Genomic DNA, 11873 nt, shown 5'->3' with positions numbered 1-11873 from the left:
TAGAAAAGGACGGAGCTATAAAGGCCTGTGTGTCAGCATAGTGGCAGATTCACAAACAAGAATGTAATATGCTAATGAGGGAGAGATGGTCACTAGTGGGCGGGGCTTTCCCTCTGATGACATGTATAAAGGGAGAATGTCAATCAAAGTGTTTCTGATTTTGTCAAGTCTGATTATAAAAAATACAATTACTTAATTGTTATGATTAGAAGTTGGATATATTCACACACACTGCTGACACACAACTGTGTTTAAACCCCTTACAAAAGGCATAATAGCTCCCCTTTTAGAACTGGGAAAGGGCAACATGACGGTATATATCATTACTGTGAAAAAAAAAGCTTGTATAATCATAATAGATTTTTTTATTCCATGTATGCCGTGGCAGATTTCATGCTAAAGGGTGCTTAGTCCTGAGTTTCTGACTCTTGTTTGTTTTTAGCCTTTTTGTTTAGACTTTAATGATCATAAAATATATATTTAATAATAGTCGTAATATAAAAAAATGCAAAAAAAGTAGGCGTATTTTGATATCAGCTTGTACTTTATGAATTAAAACTTCTATTTTGATCAATTATATGCAGTAACAAACATGCAAACACTGCAGACGTTTTCCCACAAATTCATCTGACTAGCAATGGCATAAAAAACCTTTTAAATACACTTCCTGACAATACTCTTGTGGTGGATCCAAGTTGTAACAGGCACAAATAATAACTTGACTTGTAGTTAATCATTTGTAAAAGTGTCAGAAGGTGGATTTCTCTGCTGAATCATACGTTGATCTGCATCCCAATCATCACCAATACTGCAGAAGACCTACTGGAACCAGCATGGACCAAGATTCCCACAGAAATCAGTCAAGTTTGGTGAAGGAGAAATCATGGTTTGGGGTTGTATTCAGTATGGGGGCGTGCGAGAGATCTGCAACATCAACAGCCTGAGGTATCAAGACATCTGTGCAGCTCATTACATTACAAACCACAGGAGAGGGACAATTCTCCAGCAGGATAGCGCTCCTCATACTTCAGCCTCCACATCAAAGATCCTGAAAGCAAAGAAGATCAAGCTGCTTTAAGATTGGCCAGCCCAGTCACCAGACATGAACATGATTGAGTATGTCTGGGATAAGATGAAGGAGGAGGTCTTGAAAATGAACCCAAAGACTCTTGATGAGCTCTGGGAGTCCTACAAGAAGGCTGTCTTTATTAATCAGTGATTTGAGTCATGTCAGAGATGTATGGATGCAGTCCTCCAAGCTCATGATGGAGTCAGACACAATATTCATTCTGTCTCCACTGCAGCAGGACTTTATATTCTATACTGGACATTATTTCTGTTCAGCGATGAGACTTTAGTCTAAGCAGAGTCAGACTTTACTGTCCTAATCAAATCATTAACAATCAAGACATGATCATATTATATTGTGCTCAAATAAGCAAAATCTAGAGGCCTTTGCCTTTCATAGAGACACTTCTGATACCAAATGATCAGAAGTAGTGATGGGTCGTTCATGAACGATTTGTTCATTTTGAACGAATCTTAAATATGACTCGGGAACTACGAGTCCTCTCAGGGAGTGATTCGTTTATCTGGCGTGCGCACATTTGTGCAGGTAGTATCTCGTCAATTTCAAGTCTTCATCACATTGGCAAAAGCCAATCATATGCGTTTAGAGCCGGAAAAAGAATTGAACCGCTCATCTCTCGAGTCCTCGGGTTTGAGTCATTCTGTCACGTGATGAACGAATGATCATGGGTCCTATCGGCTTAGACTGTGCATGTATTAAGATTATATGTGTCTGTCAGTGTAACGTGAATGAACCCCAGACATTTGAAGACATGAAGAGGTGAGCTGAGCACAGAGACAACAATACCTTCATAGACAAAAGAGCAGGTCAACATTGAATTATTATTTTCTCCTTCTTATAGTATTCTACTGATGACTTATTTGTCGTGTGATCATCCTTTTGGGCTAGTTGTAGATGTGTTTGGAAGCAATTCGTAACATTTTAATAATATTTTGGCAAATTGAACGAAATGATTCGACAAAAAGATTCGTTCATCTTGATAAACGAGACTCAAAGATCCGAGTCAGTATAATGATCCGAACATTCCATCACTAATCAGAAGTCAAGTTGGTGTTTGTTCTTCCTAAAACTTAGATGGGCAACAAGACTTTTGTCAGGTAGTGTATATATTGTGAAATATATTGTTATCATTAAACAAAACGTAGGTCATACCACACACACACACACACACACACACACACACACGCTCAAATTAATAATTAAAAAAAATTATTTAATCCTTTAGCAATTAATTAACTAAGAAAATGTTTAACAATTATGTATGTTAACCAATAAATCATTCACAAACAAACACCAGGAAATTGTATTAACAGGTTAAAAAGCGTCAATGTTGATTCAACATTGGTTTTAAGTCACCAAACCCACAGAAAAGAACAAATTGATTAATTAAAAACAAATTAATGCATGCAATTAAACAGTGCCGAGGGGGTTTAACTCAAGTGCATATGGCATTGCATAATCCAGCATTTCCTCCTCGTGCAGAATGTAGATTGTTAATCATTTGTGCTCGAGCATCCAATTAACTAATCCAGATTAGAGATGTGGAGTGTGTGAATTCTGGAGGAGCAGAAGCAGATAATGATCGAGTCGTCAGGTGGTGTTTCGTGTTTTACACCGTCGCGCGGAGTGTCCGTCGGCCGGTTACAAACGAAAGGTTTATAATTAGTTTCTTTAATCTCTGCCTTATTAAATAAACGCTTCTTTGGGAATCAGGACAGACTAATTGAGCTATGAAGGGCATCTTTTTAAAGTAGCAAAAGAGCAGCCTCTCCCATGGCCTGGGCTTTTAAAAGAGATTAATGAGAATTAAAAGAAAGGTCTCGGGTTTCCCTTCTCACTCCAATAAAGACCAATGAAATTCTCTGCGGTGTTGATTGATGTTTAAGCTTGTTTGTTGTATAATCAGTGCACTAAACAAACAAACAAATTAGGGCTACCTAATACCTGAAAAGCCAATATTCTGGCATTTTTACATAAATATATTGTTGACACTAATTATGATCTACACCATATTTTTGACATTTTACTTAAATAAAAGTAATTTTTATTATTAAATTAAAAGATATAAAACCTTACACGCAGCTTTTTATATGCATACTACTGATATAAAATCACTTTTATAAACAAAATGCCAAAATGGGACACCTCTTCACAATTATTAAACAAAGTAATTGAAGTGTGCTTGTTTTTTGCATACATATACATATTTTTTTCATCTGGGACATTTATTCACCTTTATTAATCTAGGGTCGTCACAGCGGAATGAACCACCAACTTATAAAGCATATGTTTTACGCAGCGGATTTCCTTCCAGCTGCAACCCATAACTAGGAAACACCCATACACACATACCCAATTCACCTATACCTCATGTGTTTGGACTTGTGGGGGAAACTGGAGCACCCGGAGGAAACCCACGCCAACAATGGGAGAACATGCAAACTCCACACAGAAATGCCAACAGGTCCAGCCGAGGCTCGAACCAGCGACCTTCTTGCTGTGGAGCCACAATGCTAACCACCGCTCGGCTGTTTTATGTTACTTTAACTTATTAACAAAGCAATCATCAATCACATTTACTGATGATAACTTTGCTATCTGGATACCCAGTCACACATAATACAAGACGACGGCTCTGTGCAAGCAAATCCGACTCTTTTCCTGGTCAAACCAGCAGCATTATTTAACTGCAGACGGTGATTATTATTGCAGCTGAAACTCGTCCCAGAACTCGAACATACCGCCGCGGGCAGGATTCAACAAAGCCTGCGGCTCACACACACCCAGCGGATCATCACGGCTGGACGAGGTGAAAGTGCAGGATCAAGCTGGAGATCATTGTCAGGGTTGCGTTTATTGTGATTCAACTCATTACTGACGCATCGTGAAACGTGCATAAACGTAGGAGTAAATTTGCGCATAAAACAGACCTTTACTGCAAAAAATGGTTCTCTTACTTAGAGTTTTTGTCTTGTTTCTAGTCCAAATGTCTAAAAATTCTTAAATCAAGAAGATTTTTCTAGACAAGCAAACCAACACAGGCTCATTCTGAAAACGTAGTCCTGTGGACCGCGAGTTATGTAGCCTGAGGTACGTATGGCTGCATTTCATTTAAGCGAACGCTACGGGGCGGTATGACGGCGTTACTTTTGGCGCTTACTGGCTGACCGCTTACCTCCATGTGGAGGGCTTTCCCACTGCAACCAGTTTGTCCAGTTAGCTCGTCGTGTACATCGGCGGACTTGAGCTGCAGAGAGGAGCTGACGATGACGACCGGGTTCGAGTCCGGGGAAGAGCGGTTCCAGAAATCAGGTAAGACAAAAACAGAATCCAAAAAATAAAGGGAAAGAGTGAATAACTGGGTGAGAATGTGGTAAAATCCGAAAACGTGGTACAAATCAGACGAGGGCTTTTTGTTTTTTTTCTGGACGGCTTTTGTAAACTATCAGTCGGGTTTAGGGGAAGTAAGTAAATTCAGTCGGTCAACAGCGACCTCTGGTGGGTTTACGCAAGAACAGCCTGTGTGCGAACGGCACTCGAGAGACATTTGAGATACAAGAAAGCACACACAGCAGCCTCTCGCAGATACGTGGAAACAAAAACTGCAAAAATACATACCTCCCGGGACGTATTTCGCGGTCTCCAGAAACATCCATGGGACTACGTTTTCAGAATGAGCCTGGGTTGCGCAAAACATATTGTCTTGTTTTCAGAAATAATATGCCAAAATTAGGACAGTTTTTTCTTAAAACAAGCAAAATTATCTGCCAATGGGGTCAGCAAAATAATCTTAGGTCAAAAGGAAAAACCTGATTATTTTGCTGACCCCATTGGCAGATTATTTTGCTTGTTTTAAGGAAAAACTCTCTTATTTTGGCATATTATTCCTTAAAATAAGACAATGTGTTTTGCTTGTCTAGAAAAATTCGTCTTGATTAAAGATTTTTAGACATTTGGATGAGAAACAAGACAAAAACTCTAAAGTAAGAAAATCCTTTTTTTTGCAGTGTGGTATTGTCTAACTTAAAATTTTTTTTAGTTTGTTTGTTTCTAGAAAAGCATTTTCAAGAGATGTAAAAAAAATATATATTTTGTTGTATTGAGAAATAATAACACAAAATTAAGTGAGGTTTTGCATAACCTCCTAGGGCTTAGTGGCCACATACGTGGACAGCACATTTTAGCTCTTAAGTGGCTATTTAAAATACTTTAAAAGTCATCCTGCAACTGTTTTGCAGCATATGAAATGTCCCAAACACTATTTTGAACCGTCCAAAATGGGAGAAATAAGTTGTTTTTACTCTCTAATAGTCAAAACATGTTTAAAAAAAATTCTATGTTAAATATGCATTACAAAACTGTCAGGAAAAACTGTTTTGTGTAAATTGGGACCGTGAGTCCACATATATTGACATAATTCTTTCTCTAAAAGTGCATCAAATCAAAAGATGATACTTGGGTTTTTATTCTAATTAGGTTCCAATAAGCCCAAATAGCAAAGCGGAAAAAAAATGCATGTAAAAAAACACCTTGGGCCTTAAGAGGTTAAAAAAAGCAAAATAATCTTGACATTATAATTTTTTTAAACAAAATCCAGCACAGAAATAGCTTAAAAAATGCATATTCCATCTGGCCCTGCTTATAGACAATATGCCAAACAATAAATATTTAGTTATGCATCCATTAAAGCACTTATTTCATTTGAGGTAAGCATTTTTTTTTTAGAATATGCAAAAAGGTATATAAATTGGAATCATACAAATACAAGAAAACATCAACAAAGAACAAAAACAAAGCAACAAAACAAAAACAACAACAATATATTCAGGTACTGGTATGTGCGTGTGTGCATAAGTGTGTGTGTGTGTGTGTGTGTGTGTGTGTGTGTGTGTGTGTGTGTGTGTGTGTGTGTGTGTGTATGTGTGTGTGTGTAGGTCAGGTCAGAGTACATACATAAGGAACAATAACAGTCAATAAATGAAGCAAGTATCACAGATATTAATAAAACATATAGAAAGAAACCAGTCAGTGGTAATGAGTAACAACAATGCTTATTAATGTATGATAGTAAAAATGAAAGCAAAAAGAAAGAAAGGACAACAGTAATGATAACTGACAATAATAATAAATCACAAGTACTACACCAACCACTACTACAGAAAGTTACTTATATTACAACTACTACTGCTTCTACTACAGCCACAACCACGACTATTACTACTACAATGTCTACTAATACTGATACTACTACAACAACGACTACCACTACCGATACTATTATAGCGTTTGCTACAACTAATACAACAACGTCTACTGCTACTACTACCACTACTACCACAATCACTTCTACTACATCTACATCAACAACATCTACTACTGATACTACAACTGCAACAACGACATCTTTACTACTTCTGCTACTACTATACCAACGACATCAACTACTACATGAACTACTACTTCAGAAATCTCCATAACCACAACTCAATAACAATAATTCTGAGGTAAGCATTTTTAATACGCGTGTTATTGGCTTGCATGCTGCAACCAAACTGTCCTCAGGAAATGAATAGTTTAACCGAACTGGAACTGTTTTCTCAATTCAGGTCGCTGTCAGATCAGAGAAAATACATGAAGTGACCAGGGGCCTCATGTACGAAGACTTGCGTGGAAATCTTACTAAAACATTGCGTACGCACAAAGCTGTAAATGTGCGTACGCAGAAAAAATTTCAGATGTATGAAACCTCACGCATATTCTTTTGTACATCTGAATGAACGTGAAACTGAGCGCAACATGCACGAGCACATAACCCCTCCCTGCCTCCTCCCCCGTATGAATATGCTAATGACTATGCTAATGGCAAAACCCAACGAAAAAGCAACGGCAAAAGCAAGCAAGAAGAGAAACTCTGAACAGAATGTGAATTGGAGGTGCTGCTTTCGGAGGTAGACCGGAGAAAAGCGGTGTTATTTGCAAGTTTGTTCTCCGGAATTAACAACAAAAGAAAAAAATAGAGTGGGAGAGTTTAGCTGATGCGGTTAACACAGTTGGCTCTGAACATCGCACTGAGTGCATTAAAAAAAAAAAAGAAATAGTGTGGTTTATATTTGTAAAATGTTGCAGTACGCTTAACAGTCTCAGTGGCGCGCTCGTTAGACGCATGTGATCATGAATTGATACGTTCGAGCATGAACTCGGCTCGAATCCAGCGTCTGATGAACTCTTTCTTCTTTTTTTCCCCGCTACATATCAGATTTTGCCAACTATTTATCACGAGAAAGACAAGTAGGAATCATTAATAAGTTCATATCAATAAGCATCATATTTTATTTGCACATTTATTGAATGGAAATGTTTCTGATTCACGCATGCAAATTCATCTTCAGATAGTGTCTTTAGAGCAATGTGCGTGCAGTAGATCGCTCAGATTACATTGGGAAAACAGGCGACTGCTGCAAATTGTGCTTTAATGTTTAGCTGGTCAACTGTATGGTATGGAAACCTTATATACCTGCTAGATGAACCCGTCTCATACAGCTGCCATTGCAAGGCTCAGACACTTTGTAGAGAGGAATTTAACACAACTGCCTCTAGGAGTCGCCAATGGAAACAAAACAGACACGCACAAAAAATGTGCGTACGCTTGCCAGAAAGCTGCCGTGGAGCTGCGCACATTCCCACGTTCAGTTCATTGTTAGTAAATCCAAACGTGAGCGATTCTGAGCGTGAAACCTGGCATACGCAAAGTTTTTGTGCGTTTTGATACATGAGGCCCCAGGTGTAAACAGACCCATAAACTTCTAAACTAACTCATTTGTTTTCAGGCAATAACAGTCACGAATGTTCAGAGTAACCTGAACTTAAGTCAAATCTAAAAATAAACCTGTTGCCTCCAATTTTTTTACATTATAATATTATAATCAATGCATTAAATCAACTTAACAGTTCCAAGTTACAATGGGTTTACTTACTTTAAGTCAACTTGTCACTTTTAAGACAACACGTTCACTCAATTTTTTAAGTAAATAATATTTTTTACAGTGCATGTACACTTGTGTGTATTATGCTGGCAGCTTAAAGACGTCTCTAATATGTCGAATGAAGCCTCACGCATTGCTCAGGTGTGAGTTTCTCACAGACTTCAACAGAGAGTCCAAATCTTGATGGCTCTGCAAGTCTCGTCTATCAAATCTGAGCTTTATTCTGTATTCTCTATTGGATTCAGATCAGGTGATTGGCTGGGCCATTCTACAGCTTGATTTTCTTTCTCTGAAAGCATCCGAGAGTCTCCTTGGCTGTGTTTTGGATCATTGTCTTGCTGAAATGTCCACCCTGGTTTCATCTTCATCCTCCTGCTGATGTAGATGCTGGACTGAAGCCGCTGATATTCATTTACACTGAGGAAGGGCAGAGGCTTGCTGAAGAACTGCTGAGAGATTTCAGCTGCTGTCTGGGCTTTCACTGCCGAACTACACCTTCATTTCTTCATGTGCTCAATACTTTTTTCCCCCTGTGTTTTTAATCTTGTTACACAGAACTTCATTTGTAAACTAATTAGATTTGTTTTCTTTGCATATATGGATTTCTTGGGTTGTTACTAGGGGTGTCACGATTTCGATTTTTAATTGAAATCGATCGAAATTTATGCTCAATTTCGATTATCAAATCAAAAAATAGAATCGTCGATGCTGCCACGCCCCCTATGTCACGTCAGCTTGGCTTGCCAAGCGGGAAAATAACAGGCTTGTTGAAGTGCTTGTTAAACTGCAGAAGCAGGAGACCCGTCGACAGAGCTTAAACCCTCTCCTCTTTCAATGAAGTCGCCGGTGTGTAAGCATTTTGGATTTCCAGTGAGTTATGTTGACAACGTTCGTGTTGTCGACAAAAAAAAACACAGTTTTGCAAGCTCTGCTATGTGCGTATTACGTACGGTTCGTGCAATAGACAACACCGGCAACACGATCCTCCGCCCGCCCCCGTTGCAAATCCGCTTGTGAAAAGTACACACTCAGGCCCTGTTTACACTGTCTTTGTTTTTAAATGGCATTTTAGAACGACAACGATTTGACATCCACAGTGGCGTGTAGCATTTCTGAGCAGCCCTCCTTCCTCTCTACCTCTGAAAATGCACATCACGTGACCACACAGACACAGACGCACACACAGCCATGCGCTCGAGACAGCAGCTCCAGGCAGTCAGAGGACTGCTTCAATCTTTCACTCACTTGCACTTAGTCATTTTAGCGAACACCTCAGATACTGTTGGCTGGTTCCTGTTGGTTGTGCGTCTTTTTTACCGACGCCATTATAACGACACAGATCACTGCCTATTCACGAGTCCCGCAGAAAAAGTGATTGACAGGTGGTAATTATGTGTGTGTCTTGCCTTTATTCATTTACTGTATGATTTGTTTATGGGTAAAACAAAGACCAAGCAGGTCAGGTAGTTTAAACGGTAGACTACAAATAATTAATTGGTCATTAATTATTTATTATTCATAATCGAAAATCGAATCGTGACTTTAGAATCAAAAATGTAATCGAATCGAGAATTTGGAGGATCGTGACACCCTTAGTTGTTACCAACGACTGGGAAAAAGTTTAATTCAACGGCACCTTTAGAAATTTGTTTTCTGAGAAAAATGGTGACACTTATATACTTATTTTCCTCGCCGTATGTCCACTTAAATTTGTAAACAATGATGAAATTAGCTTGACATGCTTAACATGAAGGAATTAAGTTAATTAGTTTTTACAAATTTAAGTAGATTGAACATAAAACTAACAAATTGTGTTGTTTCAGCTCATTTTAAATAAGTGCTTTGAACAAACAGCAAGCATGATTGTCTGAGTGTATTCCAGTGCGGCTTTAACAAGTAAAAGCAACAAACTACATCGCAAAACGCGCCTGTATAATGAGCCATGCCTTTGCTGATCTCCATACCTCATCCCTGCTGATCAGAAATACCAAAGAGTGTGGCATGGATACAACACATTTAAAATTAATAATGGTGGGCTCTGTATGTGGAGCACGTAGCATGAATGCATGAAAGCTGCCCCCAGGTGCTGAGCAGAATATGAGCACTGGCACCTCTGCGGGTTCACTCAAAGTGCTATGCATCTAATTGCTGGAGTGTCCACTCACAGTCACTGCGCTTCTCCACGGCATACTAATGCACGCTCTGGCCTCGCACATACTCCAGGAGTGGCTGAAATCTCCACTAATCAGCTCTACAGACTGTGCAAACGCAAGACACACGCTGCTTGCGCATCAGGCTATTGTTTTTCAGTGGCCGTTTCAAATGATGCACTGGATCGAGTAGGATTAAGAGTCTCTGTTGACTTTGATTGAGCTTCACGTTTGTTTATTTAGCTTTTATTTATGTTTGTAATTAGCATAAATCGATTTAGCGTTGAAATTGCAATGTGTGCATCTGCAATAGTCACATCAGGGGTGGACGAAGTACATAAATTAGGCTCTTGAGTAAAAATGAAGACATATAAAGTCCTCCTTCTTGATTTCACTCGAGTCAAAAATACAGAAGTACTTGATTTTTCATTTGTTAAAGTAATATAACATGCAATATAATAATACTTTATTGTTAAATATTTATTTTGTATGAAAACTGAATTAATCAACACTTCATACTTTGATAACCATATTGATCATTCATGATAATTCAAGTGAAAGCATGCTTTAATCTCACCTAGATCAGTTTATAAAATCCTTAGCGACTACATCTGAATGGATCATTTGAATCAGGGAATTATTTAATGGAGATTCACCACGAATGCTTAATTTGAATCTGTGAATCATTTGCTGGAGACTTGCTCTAAATGAATCATTTGAATCTGTGAATCATTTATTAGGGACTCATTCTGAACGGATCATTTGAATCTGTGAATCATTTATTGAAGAATCACTCTGAACAGATTATTTGAATCTGTGAATCATTTATTGAAGACTCGCTCTGAACAGATCATTTGAATCTGTGAATCATTTATTGAAAACTCACTCTGAACCGATCATTTGAATCTGTGATTCATCTATTGAAGACTTACTCTGAACGCATCATTTGTATCTGTGAATCATTTACTGGAGACTAACTCTGAATGGATCATTTAAATCTGTGAATCATTTACTGGAGATTCAATCTGAATAGATTATTTTAATTAGTGAATCATTTACTGTAGATTCATTCTGAATGCTTAATTGGAATCTGTGAATCATTTACTGAAAGAATCATTTAAATTAGTGAATCATTTACTGGAGCCCACTCTGAATGGATAATTTGAATCAGTGAATCATTTACTGGAGACTCACTCTGAACACATTTAGATCAGTGAATAATTTGCAGAACACTCACTCTGAACAGATCATTTGAAGCAACGAATCATTTACTGTAGATTTACTCTGAATGCATAATTTAAATCTGTAAATCACTCACTGGAGACTCACTCTAAACAAATTATTTCAATCAGTGAATCATTCATTGGAGACTGAGTCTGAATGGATAATTTAAATCAGTGAATCACTTACTGTAGATTTACTCAGAATGATTAATTGGAATCTGTGAATCATTTACTGAACGCTTACTATAAAAGAATCATTTAAATTAGTGACTCATTTACTGGAGACTCACTCTGAATGGATCTTTTGAATCAGTGAATAATTTACTGAACACTCACTCTAAACAGATCATTTGAATCTGTAAATTATTTACTGGAGACTCACTTTAAACAAATTATTTGAATCAGTGAATCATTCACTGGAGACTCT

The 11873-nt window shown here is 38.0% G+C and overlaps 1 long non-coding RNA gene across 2 annotated transcripts in view; it reads right to left on the bottom strand.

Moving 5' to 3' along the window:
* Positions 1 to 11873, bottom strand: part of LOC141376481 (uncharacterized) — a 77361-nt gene that overhangs the window by 42936 nt on the left and 22552 nt on the right. Inside the window, exon 3 of one of the 2 annotated variants that reach the window (XR_012386612.1) lies at positions 331 to 1048. The exons of the other annotated variant lie outside the window; for it this stretch is intronic. This is a non-coding gene — a long non-coding RNA (uncharacterized lncRNA). Of the gene's footprint in view, positions 1 to 330; positions 1049 to 11873 lie in introns of those variants that run through there. 2 annotated transcript variants of the gene reach the window in all.

This window comes from Danio rerio, chromosome 10 (genome assembly GCF_049306965.1).
Source record: "Danio rerio strain Tuebingen ecotype United States chromosome 10, GRCz12tu, whole genome shotgun sequence".
NCBI classification, from domain to species: domain Eukaryota; kingdom Metazoa; phylum Chordata; class Actinopteri; order Cypriniformes; family Danionidae; genus Danio; species Danio rerio.
The sequence above is the reverse complement of the archived record's forward strand: the minus strand, read 5'-3'. Positions and strand labels throughout refer to the sequence as shown.